The following is an 18,763-nucleotide window of genomic DNA, read 5'->3' as shown; positions in this document are numbered from 1 at the left end:
TTCTGCAATGAATTCTTGGCGCTCCACTGCTTGCTTCCTGACCTTCTGCTTGACGGGCCGCGCATGAGGACAAACGGCAAGGTGGTGCTCAATTACTTTCCTGGGAACACCGGGGATGTTAGACGGTTGCCACGCAAACACGTCGACATTCGCTCGCAGGAAAGAAATGGGCGCGCCTTCCTATTTAGGGTCGAGAGTGGCACTGATGGTGAAGGTACCACCAGTGCCGTCCTCCTTGGCGGACACCTTCTTGGTCTCTGGCGAAGCTGCCATTGTCTTCTTACACTTGCCGGTGGAGCTCGATGGTGCGTCCTCGACGGTGGCGCAGCACTCCGAAGAGGTGCGCTTGCCGGAGTGGGCATCAGAACTCTTGTCGGACTTAGTCTTCTTCTTCACCCCGGGAGCTTCAATGGCAAGTGACTTGTGATCTGCTGCGGCTGCCGCTTCCCGGTAGATCTTGTCGGCGCAGATAAGAGCATCCTTCTTGTCGCCAGGGACAGAGATGACGCTTATTGGGCCTGGCATCTTCATCATGTTGTATGCGTAGTGAGAGGCTGCCATGAACTTGGCGAGTGCTGGACGGCCAAGTATCCCATTGTAAGGCAATGGAAAATCGGCAACGTCAAAAGTGACCCTCTCAGTCCTGAAGTTCAGCTCGCTGCCAAATGTTACTGGCAACGTGACCTTCCCCTTCGGCTTGCTCCTTCCCGGGTTGATTCCTTGGAATGTGCCAGTCTCTTCAAGCTCGCTGTCAGGGATCTGGAGTTTCTGAAGTACAGCGGAGGAGATCAGGTTCAAGCCGGCCCCGCCGTCAACTAGCATCTTAGTGACCTTGAGGTTGCGGGTAGTTGGTGAAACCAACATCGGCAAGCACCCGACCGCAGTTGTGCGATCAGGGTGGTCCTCAATATCAAAGATGATAGGCGTGCTGGACCATTTCAGAAGCTTGCGTGACTCGATAGGTGGCTCCGCCGCATTGACTTCCCGCACCCACTGCTTGAGTTGGCGGTGTGAAGTATGCAGAGAAGCACTGCCATCAACGCACAAGACCTCTGTGGCTTTCTGGAACTCCTGCTCACTGGTCTCGGCATCATCCATGTCTTCGTCGTCGTCATCATCTTCATCCTTGTCGCGGCCGCGGGGAGGTCTGTCTCCTTGCCGCTGCTTGGCCTTGCCGTGGCGTCCTCCCCGGCCGGCGCGCTTCTTGCCAGATTCTCCAGCGCCTCCTTGGGCCCTCTCCTTGTCGCGTCGCTCGTACTCAGCCTTTTGTTGCTGGACAAGCTGCTCGACCTTCTTGCAGCTCTGGAGGTCATGGCCCTTGGTGCGGTGGATCTTGCAGTACTGCTTGTCGGTGCTGTCCTGCTTGTCGGCGACCGCCACAGCCTGGCAGTTGGTGCACGCGGCAATCTCCTTGCCGGAGCTACCAACTTTGGCTTTCTTGGCGCCACCTTCGTTGCCGGACTGCTCAACGACTAGCACATCTTTACCTTTCTTCTTCCTGTTCCGCCGCCGGTTTTTCTTTGCCGGGGCAGCATCCTCGCTGTCAGATCCTCCTGCTCCTGCATTCTCTCCGGGGAGTTTCCTCCATTCCTCAGCACGTGCACACTTGTCGGCCAGGGCATACAGCTCACTGACGTCTCTGATCTTGCACATCGCCATCTCCTCCCGCATCCTGCGGTTATGCACGTTTTGATGGAACGCGCTGATGACCGCGGCAGGGTGGACATCTGGGATGTTGTGCTGTACACGGCTGAATCTCTAAATGTACTTGTGCATGGGCTCTCCTTGCTTCTCGGATGAGCAGATGAAGGTCACTCTCTTGGCCATGAGGTTTGTGGCCGCCTGTAAAGGCGCCGACAAACTGATGGCATAGGTCTGCCCAGGAGGATATGGAGTTGTCCGACAAGTGCATGAGCCAGGACCTGACGTTGGGTTTGAGTACCAGCGGGAAGTAGTTGGCAAGGATCTTGTCGTCCCGCCCCCCGGCAGCCTGCACCGCGATGGTGTAGATGCTGAGGAACTCCGACGGATGCGACTGGCCGTCGTACTTCTCTGGTACGTCTGGCTTGAAATTCTTCATGCTGGGCCACTGGACTTGCCGCAGCTCACGAGTAAACGCAGGGCAACCTACCGCATACGGCAAGTCGCCTGGTTCCCCTGGCGCATGCATGTCGACAGAGGGCCCAGCGCGCTGGTCTGATTGACGTCGCGCTTCTCTTCGGCGCTCGATGCGAGTACGAGCGTCTTCTTGCTGTTGTTCATGAAGAACTTGGTGCTGATCGCGACGAGCTCGTGGATCTGATGACGCGGTGGAGTCGCTGTCGAGGTGGATCCGGCGAGTCGGCGATCTTGGCCTTCGGGGCGGAGAGTGCACAGTGGTTGCACCTCCACCAGTCTTGTCGCCACCGGCTCGTGCCTGGTTGACTTGCCGCGGCTGCGACGTGCTCCACTGCCGTTGAGTGTCGCCGTTGGTGAAGCCGATGAGACTCTGAATGGTGGCCCGCCAGTCATCGATCTTGTCTGCTGTTGGAGGGTAGTCTAGGAGCAGTTGAGCTCGTGCCAAAGCTTCTGCTGCAGTGGCGGGTGGTGGTGGCGAACGGTGCGAGGAGCGGGATATGCTCGGACTTCTAACTACGTTAGAAGGAGCAGTATCCCGTCCAGGCGACCGTGCCTCGCTCGTGCCAGCATGTTGGCATGCGTGCTGGTCTTGAGCACTCCGAGATCCACCAGCTCGATCTTGGTCCAGCAAACGCATTGTACCGTGAGTGCCATGACGCTGCCGGTCCCGCGCCTCCTGAGATGGGCGCGGTGCATGTAAGGACGCCGAGGTCTTGGAGTGCGCCCGGTCGTTGTGGGAGCCGGCTATGCCGCCGATGGGCAGCGCAGCCTTGTCCTTGGACCTGGCAGCACCATGAGCTCCCTCGTCGACGCCCGTTCTTCCGCCGGCGTCCGCCCCATCAGCCGTTTGCTCCGGTGGTAGCGGGGCGGACGGAGCAGCCGCCTCCGAAGCCTTCTTCTTCGGCGGCATGTCGATGAAGATGATGAAGATCTAGCTCGCGTGAACGCCGAATTTGGTTCACACAACCTCGACGCCCCCTACCTGGCACGCCAAAGATGCCGGGGGACTGATCCACGAGCACCTATGGGACCGGCGGGCCGAGTCCCTTTCGGTTCGGCGGGGGCGGAGGTCGCACGAAGAGCAGATCGAGGTGAAACACACGAGCATTTTACCCAGGTTCGGGCCGCACGGATGCGTAAAACCCTACTCCTGCTTTGTGGTTTGTATTGAGTTCTTGCTCGGGAGCGTGGAGTGCTACAGTACACACCAGCAGCTAACGAGACCGAGCGTGAGTGTTCTCTTTTTCCGAACGCCCCTTTACGTTGCGCATGGGCCTCCTTTTATATGCTCAAGGGGTCACCGATAGGTGGCAACGGAGACAAAGGGTAAAAATGGAAAGGTGCTGCGGTAGGTACAGCTACCTGCTACAGTGTATCATACCTAACCCTGACGGCAGGGGACAAGGGCATTAAATGCCCGTCTATGTCGCCTAAACAGTGCAAAAGGGACCGTCAGGGACGCCAGCGCTCGCCACGATGGCAATCTTGTCAGCGCCGCTCGCCACCGTGCACCACTGGCTGCACAGCCTCCCGCCACGCGCGCCTGGAAGGGTCCCAGAGCGACACTTTGGTGGATGTGCTGGAGCGCGGGCACAGAGTGGTGGCTTGCCGCGGCAAGCGCCTTGCCGCGGTCGTTGTCTTGTCGCGTTCGGGAGCTTGTCTCTCACCAGGCCTTGCCGGGACGCGTGGCGCGTCGCGGAAAGTTTCTTGAAGTGCCTTGGTTGGACTTCCCGGCAAGCTCCTCTTGCCGGGGTCTTGAGATGCTTTTGTTGGCCTTCCCGGCAAGCTCCTCTTGCCGGGGTCTTGTCTCCTTGACTTGGATACTTTGTCCTTGAATGGCTCCAAAGGAACCACGGAGGACCTTGGCGGTCACCTGGCAAGTCTTCCCGCGGGGTGCTGCGACTGCCCGTGCACAAGTTCGGGATACTAGGGTACCACTACTCTAGTACACCGACATAGAGCTAGTTAAACTCTAGTGTAAAATTATTTGAACTAGCCTATAGAGCTAGTTCAACTCTAGTGTAAAATTATTGGAACTAGCCTATAGAGGTAGTTCATCTCTAGTGTAAAATTATTTGTACTAGGTCATAGAGCTAGTTCAACTCTAGTGTAAAATTATTTATACTAGGTTATAGAGCTAGTTCAACTCTAGTGTAAAATTATTTGTACTAGGTCATAGAGCTAGTTCAACTCTAGTGTAAAATTATTTGTACTAGGTAATAGAGCTAGTTCGACTCTAGTGTAAAATTATTTATACTAGGTTATAGAGCTAGTTCAACTCTAGTGTAAAATTATTTGTACTAGCTCATACAGCTAGTTCAACTCTATTGTAAAACTATTTGAACTAGACTGTAGAGCTAGTTCAACTCTAGTGTAAAATTATTTGAACTAACTTGTAGAGATAGTTTAACTCTATTGTAAAATTATTTGTACTAGGTTACAGAGCTAGTTCAACTCTAGTGTAAACTTATTTGAATTAGCCTATGGAGCTAGTTCAACTCCAGTGTAAAATTATTTGAACTAGCCTATCGAGCTAGTTCAACTCTAGTGTAAAATTATTTGTACTAGGTCATAGAGCTAGTTCAACTCTAGTGTAAAATTATTTGTACTAGTTTATAGAGCTAGTTCAACTCTAGTGTAAAATTATTTGTACTAGGTCATAGAGCTAGTTCAACTCTAGTGTAAAATTATTTGTACTAGGTTATAGAGCTAGTTCAACTCTAGTGTAAAATTATTTAAACTAGCTTGTAGAGCTAGTTCAACTCTAGTGTAGAATTATTTGAACTAGCCTATAGAGCTTGTTCAACTCTAGTGTAAAATTATTTGGACTAGCTTGTAGAGCTCGTTTAACTCTAGTGTAAAATTATTTGTACTAGGTTATAGAGCTAGTTTAACTCTAGTGTAAAATTATTTGAACTAGCTTGTAGAGCTATTTTAACTCTAGTGTAAGATTATCTGTACTAGGTTATAGAGCTAGTTCAACTCTAGTGTAAAATTATTTGAACTAGATTATAGAGCTAGTTCAACAGTAGTGTAAAATCATTTGTAGTAGGTTATAGAGGTAGTTCAACTCTAGTGTAAAATTATTTGTATTAGTTTATAGAACTAGTTCAACTCAAGTGTAAAATTATTTGACCTAGCTTGTAGAGCTAGTTCAACTCTAGTGTAAAAGTATTTGAACTAGGTTATAGAGCTAGTTCAAGTCTAGTGTAAAATTATTTAAACTACCTTGTAGAGGTAGTTCAAGATTAGTGTAAAACTATTTGAACTAGCATGTAGAGCTAGTTCAACTTTAGTGTAAAATTATTTGAACTAGCTTGTAGAGCTAGTTCAACTCTAGTGTAAAATTATTTGTGCTAGGTTATAGAGCTAGTTCAATTTTAGTGTAAAATAATTTGTACTAGGTTATAGAGGTAGTTCATCTCTAGTGTAAAACTATTTGACCTAGACTGTAGAGCTAGCTCAACTGTAGTGTAATATTATTTGAACTAACTTGTAGAGCTAGTTTCTCTCTAGTGTAAAATTATTTGTACTAGGTTACAGAGCTAGTTCAACAGTAGTGTAAAATTATGTGAATTAGCTTATAGAACTTGTTTAACTCTAGTGTAAAATTATTTGAACTATCCTGTAGAGCTAGTTCAACTCTAGTGTAAAATTATTTGAACTAGCTTGTAGAGATAGTTCAACTCTAGTGTGTAATTACTTGAACTAGCTTGTAGAGCTAGTTCAACTCTAGTGTAAAATTATTTGAACTAGCTTATAGAGCTAGTTCAACTCTAGTGTAAAATTATTTGTACTAGGTCATACAGCTAGTTCAACTCTAGTGTAAAATTGTTTCTACTAGGTTATAGAGCTAGTTCAACTCCAGTGTAAAATTATTTGTACTAGGTCATAGAGCTGGTTCAACTCTAGTGTAAAATTATTTGTAATAGGTTATAGAGCTAGTTTAACTCAAGTGTAAAATTATTTGACCTAGCTTGTAGAGCTAGTTCAACTCTAGTGTATAATTATTTGTACTAGGTTATAGAGCTTATTCAACTCCAATGTAAAATTATCTGAACTAGCTTGTAGAGCTAGTTCAACTTTAGTGTAAAATTATTTGAACTAGCCTGTAGTGCTTGTTCAACTCTAGTGTAAATTTTTTTGAACTAGCTTGTAGAGCTAGTTTAAATCTAGTATAAAATTATTTGTACTAGGTTATAGAGTTAGTTCAACTCTAGTGTAAAATTATTTGAACTAGCTTGTAGAGCTGGTTAACCAATAGTGCAAAATTATATGTACTAGGTTGTAGAGCTAGTTCAACTCTACTGTAAAATTATTTGTACTAGGTGATAGAGCTAGTTCAACACTAGTTTAAAATTATTTGACCTAGCTTGTAGAGCTAGTTGAACTCTAGTGTTAAATTATTTGTACTAGGTTATAGAGCCAGTTCAACTCTAGTGTAAAACTATTTGAACTAGCCTGTAGAGCTAGTTCTACTCAAGTGTAAAATTATTTGAACTAGCCTGTAGAGCTAGTTCAACTCTAGTGTAAAATTATTTGTACTAGGTTATTGAGCTAGTTCAACTCTAGTCTAAAATTATTTGTACTAGGTTATATAGCTAGTTCAACTCTAGTGTAAAATTCTTTGTACTATGTTATAGAGCTAGTTCAACTCTAGTGTAAATTTATTTCACCTAGCTTGTAGAGCTAGTTAAAAAGTAGTGTAAAATTATTAGTACTAGGTTATAGAGCTAGTTCAAGTATAGTGTAAAATTATTAGTTCTGGGTTATAGAGCTAGTTCAACTCTAGTGTAAAATAATTTGACCTAGCTTGTAGAGCTAGTTCAACTCTAGTGTAAAGTTATTTGTACTACGATATAGAGCTAGTTCAACTCTAGTGTAAAATTACTTAAACTAGCTTGTAGAGCTGGTTCAACTCTAGTGTAAAATTATTTGAACTAGCTTGTTGAGCTAGTTCAACTCTAGTGTAAAATTATTTGAACTAGCTTTTAGAGTTAGTTCAACTCTAGTGTAAAATTATTTGAACTAGCCTATAGAGCTAGTTCAACTCTAGTTTAAATTATTTGAACTAGCCTATAGAGCTAGTTCAACTCTAGTGTAAAATTACTTTTACTAGCTCATAGAGCCAATTCAACTCTAGTGTAAAATTATTGGTACTAGGTTATAGGGCTAGTTCAACTCTAGTTAAAATTATTTATACTAGTTTATAGACCTAGTTCAACTCTAGTGTAAAATTATTTGTACTAGGTTATAGAGCTAGTTCAACTCTATTGTAAAATTATTTGTACTAGGTTATAGAGCTAGTTCAACTCTAGTGTAAAACTATTTGAACTAGCCTGTAGAGCTAGTTCAACTCCAGTGTAAAATTATTTGAACTAGACTGTAGAGCTAGTTCAACTCTAGTGTAAAATTATTTGTACTAGGTTGTAGAGCTAGTTCAAGTCCAGTCTAAAATTATTTGTACTAGGTTATATAGCTTGTTCAACTCTAGTGTAAAATTATTTTTACTATGTTATAGAGCTAGTTCAACTGTAGTGTAAAATTATTTCAGCTAGCTTGCAGAGCTAGTTCAAAAGTAGGGTAAAATTATTTGTACTATGTTATACAGCTAGTTCAAGTCTAGTGCAAAATTATTTGTTCTAGGTTATAGAGCTAGTTCAACTTTAGTGTAAAATTATTTGACCTAGCTTGTAGAGCTAATTCAACTCTAGTGTAAAGTTACTTGTACTACGTTATAGGGCTAGTTCAACTCTAGTGTAAAATTATTTAAACTAGCTTGTAGAGCTGGTTCAACTCTAGTGTAAAATTATTTGAACTGGCTTGTGGAGCTAGTTCAACTCTAGTGTAAAATTATTTGAACTAGCTTGTAGAGCTCGTTAAACTCTAGTGTAAAATTATTTGAACTAGCCTATAGGGCTAGTTCAACTCTAGTGTAAAATTATTGCAACTTGCTGATAGAGCTAGTTCAGCTCTAGTGTAAAATTATTTGTACTAGGTCATAGACCAAGTTAAACTCTAGTGTAAAATTATTTGTACTAGGTTATAGAGCTAGTTCAACTCTAGTGTAAAATTATTTGTACTAGGTCATAGAGCTAGTTCAAATCTATTGTAAAATTATTTATACTAGGTTATAGAGCTAGTTCAACTATAGTGTAAAATTATTTATACTAGGTTATAGAGCTAGTTTAATTCTAGTGTAAAACTATTTGAACTAGACTGTAGAGCTAGTTCAACTCTAGTGTAAAATTATTTGAATTAACTTGTAGAGCTAGTTTAACTCTAGTGTAAAATTATTTGTACTAGGTTAAAGAGCTAGTTCAACTCTAGTGTAAAATTATTTGAACTTGCTTGTAGAGCTAGTTCAACAGTATTGTAAAATCATTTGTACTAGGTTATAGAGCTAGTTCAACTCTAGTGTGAACTTATTTGTACTAGGTTATAGAGCTAGTTTAACTCTAGTGTAAAATTATTTGACCTAGCATGTAGAGCTAGTTCAACTCTAGTGTAAAATTATTTGAATTAGCCTATAGAGCTATTTCAACTCTAGTGTAAAATTATTTGAACTAGCCCATAGAGCTAGTTCAACTCTAGTGTAAAATTATTTGTATTAGTTAATAGAGCTAGTTCAACTCTAGTGTAAAATTATTTGTACTAGGTCATAGAGCTAGTTCAACTCTAGTGTAAAATTATTTATACTAGGTTATAGAGCTAGTTCAACTCAAGTGTAAAATTATTTAAACTAGGTTATAGAGCTAGTTCAACTCTAGTGTAAAATTATTTGAACTAGCCTATAGAGCTAGTTCAACTCTAGTGTAAAATTATTGGAACTAGCCTATAGAGCTAGTTCAACTCTAGTGTAAAATTATTTGTACTAGGTCATTGAGCTAGTTCAACTCTAGTGTAAAATTATTTATACTAGGTTATAGAGCTAGTTCAACTCTAGTGTAAAATTATTTGTACTAGGACATAGAGCTAGTTAGACTCTAGTGTAAAATTATTTGTACTAGGTAATAGAGCTAGTTCGACTCTAGTGTAAAATTATTTATACTAGGTTATAGAGCTAGTTCAACTCTAGTGTAAAACTATTTGAACTAGACTTTAGAGCTAGTTCAACTCTAGTGTAAAATTATTTGAACTAACTTGTAGAGATAGTTTAACTCTAGTGTAAAATTATTTGTACTAGGTTACAGAGCTAGTTCAACTCTAGTGTAAACTTATTTGTACTAGGTTATAGAGCTAGTTTAACTCTAGTGTAATATTATTTGACCTAGCTTGTAGAGCTAGTTCAACTCTAGTGTAAAATTATTTGAATTAGCCTATGGAGCTAGTTCAACTCCAGTGTAAAATTATTTGAACTAGCCTATCGAGCTAGTTACACTCTAGTGTAAAATTATTTTTACTAGGTCATAGAGCAACTTCAACTCTAGTGTAAAATTATTTGTACAAGTTTATAGAGCTAGTTCAACTCTAGTGTAAAATTGTTTGTACTAGGTCATAGAGCTAGTTCAACTCTAGTGTAAAATTATTGGTACTAGGTTATAGGGCTAGTTCAACTATAGTTAAAATTATTTATACTAGTTTATAGAGCTAGTTCAACTCTAGTGTGAAATTATTTGTACTAGGTTATAGAGCTAGTTCAACTCTAGTGTAAAATTATTTGTACTAGGTTATAGAGCTAGTTCAACTCTAGTGTAAAACTATTTGAACTAGCCTGTAGAGCTAGTTCAACTCCAGTGTAAAATTATTTGAACTAGCCTGTAGAGCTAGTTCAACTCTAGTGTAAAATTATTTGTACTAGGTTATAGAGCTAGTTCAACTCCAGTCTAAAATTATTTGTACTAGGTTATATAGCTTGTTCAACTCTAGTGTAAAATTATTTTTACTATGTTATAGAGCAAGTTCAACTGTAGTGTAAAATTATTTCACCTAGCTTGTAGAGCTAGTTCGAAAGTAGGGTAAAATTATTTGTACTATGTTATACAGCTAGTTCAAGTCTAGTGTAATATTATTTTTTCTAGGTTATAGAGCTAGTTCAACTCTAGTGTAAAATTATTTGACCTAGCTTGCAGAGCTAATTCAACTCTAGTGTAAAGTTACTTGTACTATGTTATAGAGCTAGTTCAACTCTAGTGTAAAATTATTTGAACTGGCTTGTGGAGCTAGTTCAACTCTAGTGTAAAATTATTTGAACTAGCTTGTAGAGCTAGTTAAACTCTAGTGTAAAATTATTTGAACTAGCCTATAGAGCTAGTTCAACTCTAGTGTAAAATCATTGGAACTTGCCGATAGAGCTAGTTCAGCTCTAGTGTAAAATTATTTGTACTAGGTCATAGACCTAGTTCAACTATAGTGTAAAATTATTTGTACTAGGTTATAGAGCTAGTTCAACTCTAGTGTAAAATTATTTGCACTAGGTCATAGAGCTAGTTCAAATCTAGTGTAAAATTATTTATACTAGGTTATAGAGCTAGTTCAACTCTAGTGTAAAATTATTTATACTAGGTTATAGAGCTAGTTCAATTCTATTGTAAAACTATTTGAACTAGACTGTAGAGCTAGTTCAACTCTAGTGTAAAATTATTTGAATTAACTTGTAGAGCTAGTTTAACTCTAGTATAAAATTATTTGTACTAGGTTATAGAGCTAGTTCAACTCTAGTGTAAAATTATTTGAACTTGCTTGTAGAGCTAGTTCAACAGTAGTGTAAAATCATTTGTACTAGGTTATAGAGCTATTTCAACTCTAGTGTGAACTTATTTGTACTAGCTTATAGAGCTAGTTTAACTCTAGTGTAAAATTATTTGACCTAGCATGTAGAGCTAGTTCAACTCTAGTGTGAAATTATTTGAACTAGCCCATAGAGCTAGTTCAACTCTAGTGTAAAATTATTTGTACTAGGTCATAGAGCTACTTCAACTCTATTGTAAAATTATTTGTACTAGTTTATAGAGCTAGTTCAACTCAAGTGTAAAATTATTTGTACTAGGTCATAGAGCTAGTTCAACTCTAGTGTAAAATTATTTGTACTAGGTTATAGAGCTAGTTCAACTCCAGTGTAAAATTATTTAAACTAGCTTGTAGAGCTAGTTCAACTCTAGTGTAGAATTATTTGAACTAGCCTGTAGAGCTTGTTCAACTCTAATGTAAAATTATTTGGACTAGCTTGTAGAGCTAGTTTAACTCTAGTGTAAAATTATTTTTACTAGGTTATAGAGCTAGTTCAACTCTAGTGTAAAATTATTTGAACTAGGTTGTAGAGCTATTTTAACTCTAGTGTAAAATTATCTATACTAGGTTATAGAGCTAGTTCAACTCTAGTGTAAAATTATTTGAACTAGATTATAGAGATAGTTCAACAGTAGTGTAAAATCATTTGTAGTAGTTTATAGAGGTAGTTCAACTCTAGTGTAAAATTATTTGTACTAGTTTATAGAACTAGTTCAACTCAAGTGTAAAATTATTTGACCTAGCTTGTAGAGCTAGTTCAACTCTAGTGTAAAACTATTTGAACTATGTTACAGAGCTAGTTCAAGTCTAGTGTTAAATTATTTAAACTACCTTGTAGAGGTAGTTCAAGATTAGTGTAAAACTATTTGAACTAGCATGTAGAGCTAGTTCAACTTTAGTGTAAAATTATTTGAACTAGCTTGTAGAGGTAGTTCAACTCTAGTGTAAAATTATTTGTGCTAGGTTATAGAGCTAGTTCAATTTTAGTGTAAAATTATTTGTACTAGGTTATAGAGGTAGTTCAACTCTAGTGTAAAACTATTTGACCTAGACTGTAGAGCTAGCTCAAGTGTAGTGTAATATTATTTGAACTAACTTGTAGAGCTAGTTTAACTCTAGTGTAAAATTATTTGCACTAGGTTACAGAGCTAGTTCAACAGTGGTGTAAAATTATGTGAATTAGCTTATAGAGCTAGTTCAACTCTAGTGTAAAATTATTTGAACTAGCCTGTAGAGCTAGTTCAACTCTAGTGTAAAATTATTTGAACTACCTTGTAGAGATAGTTCAACTCTAGTGTGTAATTATTTGAACTAGCTTGTAGCGCTAGTTCAAATCTAGTGTAAAATTATTTATACTAGGTTATAGAGCTAGTTCAACTCTAGTGTAAAATTATTTGTACTAGCTCATACAGCTAGTTCAACTCTAGTGTAAAATTGTTTCTACTAGGTTATAGAGCTAGTTTAACTCTAGTGTAAAATTATTTGTACTAGGTCATAGAGCTGGTTCAACTCTAGTGTAAAATTATTTGTACTAGGTTATAGAGCTAGTTCAACTCAAGTGTAAAATTATTGGACCTAGCTTGTAGAGCTAGTTCAACTCTAGTATATAATTATTTGTACTAGGTTATAGAGCTTGTTCAACTCCAGTGTAAAATTATCTGAACTAGCTTGTAGAGCTAGTTCAACTCTAGTGTAAAATTATTTGAACTAGCCTGTAGTGCTTGTTTAACTCTAGTGTAAATTTTTTTGAACTAGCTTGTAGAGCTAGTTTAAATCTAGTATAAAATTATTTGTACTAGGTTATAGAGTTAGTTCAACTCTAGTGTAAAATTATTAGAACTAGCTTGTAGAGCTGGTTAACCAATAGTGTAAAATTAATTGTACTAGGTCATAGAGCTAGTTCAAATCTAGTGTAAAATTATTTATACTAGGTTATAGAGCTAGTTCAACTCTAGTGTAAAATTATTTGAACTAGCTTGTGGAGCTAGTTCAACTCTAGTGTAAAATTATTTGAACTAGCTTGTCGAGCTAGTTAAACTCTAGTGTAAAATTATTTGAACTAGCCTATAGAGCTAGTTCAACTCTAGTGTAAAATTATTGGAACTTGTCGATAGAGCTAGTACAGCTCTAGTGTAAAATTATTTGTACTAGGTCATAGACCTAGTTCAACTCTAGTGTAAAATTATTTGTACTAGGTTATAGAGCTAGTTCAACTCTAGTGTAAAATTATTTGTACTAGGTCATAGAGCTAGTTCAAATCTAGTGTAAAATTATTTATACTAGGTTATAGAGCTAGTTCAACTCTAGTGTAAAATTATTTGTACTAGCTCATACAGCTAGTTCAACTCTAGTGTAAAATTGTTTCTACTAGGTTATAGAGCTAGTTTAACTCTAGTGTAAAATTATTTGTACTAGGTCATAGAGCTGGTTCAACTCTAGTGTAAAATTATTTGTACTAGGTTATAGAGCTAGTTCAACTCAAGTGTAAAATTATTGGACCAAGCTTGTAGAGCTAGTTCAACTCTAGTATATAATTATTTGTACTAGGTTATAGAGCTTGTTCAACTCCAGTGTAAAATTATCTGAACTAGGTTGTAGAGCTAGTTCAACTCTAGTGTAAAATTATTTGAACTAGCCTGTAGTGCTTGTTTAACTCTAGTGTAAATTTTTTTAATCTAGCTTGTAGAGCTAGTTTAAATCTAGTATAAAATTATTTGTACTAGGTTAGAGTTAGTTCAACTCTAGTGTAAAATTATTAGAACTAGCTTGTAGAGCTGGTTAACCAATAGTGTAAAATTATTTGTACTAGGTTGTAGAGCTAGTTCAACTCTAGTGTAAAATTATTTGTACTAGTTTATAGAGCTAGTTCAACTCAAGTGTAAAATTATTTGACCTAGCTTGTAGAGCTGGTTCGACTCTAGTGTTAAATTATTTGAACTAGGTTATAGAGCCAGTTCAACTCTAGTGTAAAACTATTTGAACTAGCCTGTAGAGCTAGTTCAACTCAAGTGTAAAATTATTTGTACTAGTTTATAGAGCTAGTTCAACTCTAGTGTAAAATTATTTGTACTAGGTTATAGAGCTAGTTCAACTCTAGTGTAAAATTATTTGTACTAGGTTATAGAGCTAGTTGAACTCAAGTATAAAATTATTTGACCTAGCTTGTAGAGCTAGTTCAACTCTAGTGTAAAATTATTTGAACTAGGTTATAGAGCTAGTTCAACTCTAGTGTAAAACTATTTGAACTAGCATGTAGAGCTAGTTCAACTCCAGTGTAAAATTATTTCAACTAGCCTGTAGAGCTAGTTCAACTCTAGTGTAAAATTATTTGTACTAGGTTATAGAGCTAGTTCAACTCCAGTCTAAAATTATTTGTACTAGGTTATATAGCTTGTTGAACTCTAGTGTAAAATTATTTTTACTATGTTATAGAGCTAGTTCAACTGTAGTGTAAAATTATTTCACCTAGCTTGCAGAGCTAGTTTAAAAGTAGGGTAAAATTATTTGTACTATGTTATACTGCTAGATCAAGTCTAGTGTAAAATTATTTGTTCTAGGTTATAGAGCTAGTTCAACTCTAGTGCAAAATTATTTAAACTAGCTTGTAGAGCTGGCTCAACTCTAGTGTAAAATTATTTGAACTGGCTTGTGGAGCTAGTTCAACTCTAGTGTAAAATTATTTGAACTAGCTTGTCGAGCTAGTTAAACTCTAGTGTAAAATTATTTGAACTAGCCTATAGAGCTAGTTCAACTCTAGTGTAAAATTATTGGAACTTGTCGATAGAGCTAGTACAGCTCTAGTGTAAAATTATTTGTACTAGGTCATAGACCTAGTTCAACTCTAGTGTAAAATTATTTGTACTAGGTTATAGAGCTAGTTCAACTCTAGTGTAAAATTATTTGTACTAGGTCATAGAGCTAGTTCAAATCTAGTGTAAAATTATTTATACTAGGTTATAGAGCTAGTTCAACTCTAGTGTAAAATTATTTGTACTAGCTCATACAGCTAGTTCAACTCTAGTGTAAAATTGTTTCTACTAGGTTATAGAGCTAGTTTAACTCTAGTGTAAAATTATTTGTACTAGGTCATAGAGCTGGTTCAACTCTAGTGTGAAATTATTTGTACTAGGTTATAGAGCTAGTTCAACTCAAGTGTAAAATTATTGGACCTAGCTTGTAGAGCTAGTTCAACTCTAGTATATAATTATTTGTACTAGGTTATAGAGCTTGTTCAACTCCAGTGTAAAATTATCTGAACTAGCTTGTAGAGCTAGTTCAACTCTAGTGTAAAATTATTTGAACTAGCCTGTAGTGCTTGTTTAACTCTAGTGTAAATTTTTTTGAACTAGCTTGTAGAGCTAGTTTAAATCTAGTATAAAATTATTTGTACTAGGTTATAGAGTTAGTTCAACTCTAGTGTAAAATTATTAGAACTAGCTTGTAGAGCTGGTTAACCAATAGTGTAAAATTATTTGTACTAGGTTGTAGAGCTAGTTCAACTCTAGTGTAAAATTATTTGTACTAGTTTATAGAGCTAGTTCAACTCAAGTGTAAAATTATTTGACCTAGCTTGTAGAGCTAGTTCATCTCTAGTGTTAAATTATTTGTACTAGGTTATAGAGCCAGTTCAACTCTAGTGTAAAACTATTTGAACTAGCCTGTAGAGCTAGTTCAACTCAAGTGTAAAATTATTTGTACTAGTTTATAGAGCTAGTTCAACTCTAGTGTAAAATTATTTGTACTAGGTTATAGAGCTAGTTCAACTCTAGTCTAAAATTATTTGTACTAGGTTATATAGCTAGTTCAACTCTAGTGTAAAATTATTTGTACTATGTTATAGAGCTAGTTCAACTCTAGTGTAAATTTATTTCACCTAGCTTGTAGAGCTAGTTAAAAAGTAGTGTAAAATTATTAGTACTAGGTTATAGAGCTAGTTCAAGTCTAGTGTAAAATTATTTGTTCTAGGTTATAAAGCTAGTTCAACTCTAGTGTAAAATTATTTGACCTAGCTTGTAGAGCTAGTTCAACTCTAGTGTAAAGTTATTTGTACTACGTTATAGAGCTAGTTCAATTCTAGTGTAAAATTACTTAAACTAGGTAATAGAGCTGGTTCAACTCTAGTGTAAAATTATTTGAACTAGCTTGTTGAGCTAGTTCAACTCTAGTGTAAAATTATTTGAACTACCTTGTAGAGTTAGTTCAACTCTAGTGTAAAATTATTTGAACTAGCCTATAGAGCTAGTTCAACTCTAGTTTAAATTATTTGAACTAGCCTATAGAACGAGTTCAACTCTAGTGTAAAATTACTTGTACTAGCTCATAGAGCCAATTCAACTCTAGTGTAAAATTATTTGTACTAGGTTATAGGGCTAGTTCAACTCTAGTTAAAATTATTTGTACTAGTTTATAGAGCTAGTTCAACTCTAGTGTAAAATTATTTGTACTAGGTTATAGAGCTAGTTCAACTCTAGTGTAAAATTATTTGTACTAGGTTATAGAGCTAGTTGAACTCAAGTGTAAAATTATTTGACCTAGCTTGTAGAGCTAGTTCAACTCTAGTGTAAAATTATTTGAACTAGGTTATAGAGCTAGTTCAACTCTAGTGTAAAACTATTTGAACTAGCATGTAGAGCTAGTTCAACTCTAGTGTAAAATTATTTCAACTAGCCTGTAGAGCTAGTTCAACTCTAGTGTAAAATTATTTGTACTAGGTTATAGAGCTAGTTCAACTCCAGTCTAAAATTAATTGTACTAGGTTATATAGCTTGTTCAACTCTAGTGTAAAATTATTTTTACTATGTTATAGAGCTAGTTCAACTGTAGTGTAAAATTATTTCACCTAGCTTGCAGAGCTAGTTTAAAAGTAGGGTAAAATTATTTGTACTATGTTATACAGCTAGTTCAAGTCTAGTGTAAAATTATTTGTTCTAGGTTATAGAGCTAGTTCAACTCTAGTGTAAAATTATTTGACCAAGCTTGTAGAGCTAATTCAACTCTAATGTAAAGTTACTTGTACTACGTTATAGAGCTAGTTCAACTCTAGTGCAAAATTATTTAAACTAGCTTGGAGAGCTGGCTCAACTCTAGGGTAAAATTATTTGAACTGGCTTGTGGAGCTAGTTCAACTCTAGTGTAAAATTATTTGAACTAGCTCGTCGAGCTAGTTAAACTCTAGTGTAAAATTATTTGAACTAGCCTATAGAGCTAGTTCAACTCTAGTGTAAAATTATTGGAACTTGTCGATAGAGCTAGTACAGCTCTAGTGTAAAATTATTTGTACTAGGTCATAGACCTAGTTCAACTCTAGTGTAAAATTATTTGTACTAGGTTATAGAGCTAGTTCAACTCTAGTGTAAAATTATTTGTACTAGGTCATAGAGCTAGTTCAAATCTAGTGTAAAATTATTTATACTAGGTTAGAGAGCTAGTTCAACTCTAGTGTAAAATTATTTGTACTAGCTCATACAGCTAGTTCAACTCTAGTGTAAAATTGTTTCTACTAGGTTATAGAGCTAGTTTAACTCTAGTGTAAAATTATTTGTACTAGGTCATAGAGCTGGTTCAACTCTAGTGTAAAATTATTTGTACTAGGTTATAGAGCTAGTTCAACTCAAGTGTAAAATTATTGGACCTAGCTTGTAGAGCTAGTTCAACTCTAGTATATAATTATTTGTACTAGGTTATAGAGCTTGTTCAACTCCAGTGTAAAATTATCTGAACTAGCTTGTAGAGCTAGTTCAACTCTAGTGTAAAATTATTTGAACTAGCCTGTAGTGCTTGTTTAACTCTAGTGTAAATTTTTTTGAACTAGCTTGTAGAGCTAGTTTAAATCTAGTATAAAATTATTTGTACTAGGTTATAGAGTTAGTTCAACTCTAGTGTAAAATTATTAGAACTAGCTTGTAGAGCTGGTTAACCAATAGTGTAAAATTATTTGTACTAGGTTGTAGAGCTAGTTCAACTCTAGTGTAAAATTATTTGTACTAGTTTATAGAGCTAGTTCAACTCAAGTGTAAAATTATTTGACCTAGCTTGTAGAGCTAGTTCAACTCTAGTGTTAAATTATTTGTACTAGGTTATAGAGCCAGTTCAACTCTAGTGTAAAACTATTTGAACTAGCCTATAGAGCTAGTTCAACTCAAGTGTAAAATTATTTGTACTAGTTTATAGAGCTAGTTAAACTCTAGTGTAAAATTATTTGTACTAGGTTATAGAGCTAGTTCAACTCTAGTCTAAAATTATTTGTACTAGGTTATATAGCTAGTTCAACTCTAGTGTAAAATTATTTGTACTATGTTATAGAGCTAGTTCAACTCTAGTGTAAATTTATTTCACCTAGCTTGTAGAGCTAGTTAAAAATTAGTGTAAAATTATTAGTACTAGGTTATAGAGCTAGTTCAAGTCTAGTGTAAAATTATTTGTACTAGGTCATAGAGCTAGTTCAAATCTAGTGTAAAATTATTTATACTAGGTTATAGAGCTAGTTCAACTCTAGTGTAAAATTATTTGTACTAGCTCATACAGCTAGTTCAACTCTAGGGTAAAATTATTTGACCTAGCTTGTAGAGCTAGTTCAACTCTAGTGTAAAGTTATTTGTACTACGTTATAGAGCTAGTTCAACTCTAGTGTAAAATTACTTAAACTAGCTAATAGAGCTGGTTCAACTCTAGTGTAAAATTATTTGAACTAGCTTGTTGAGCTAGTTCAACTCTAGTGTAAAATTATTTGAACTACCTTGTAGAGTTAGTTCAACTCTAGTGTAAAATTATTTGAACTAGCCTATAGAGCTAGTTCAACTCTAGTTTAAATTATTTGAACTAGCCTATAGAACGAGTTCAACTCTAGTGTAAAATTACTTGTACTAGCTCATAGAGCCAATTCAACTCTAGTGTAAAATTATTTGTACTAGGTTAT

The sequence above is a fragment of the Triticum urartu genome, chromosome 3A (assembly GCF_056163025.1).
Source record: "Triticum urartu cultivar PI428250 chromosome 3A, HENAU_Tu73, whole genome shotgun sequence".
Classification (NCBI taxonomy): domain Eukaryota; kingdom Viridiplantae; phylum Streptophyta; class Magnoliopsida; order Poales; family Poaceae; genus Triticum; species Triticum urartu.
This window is presented reverse-complemented; position numbering follows the sequence as displayed.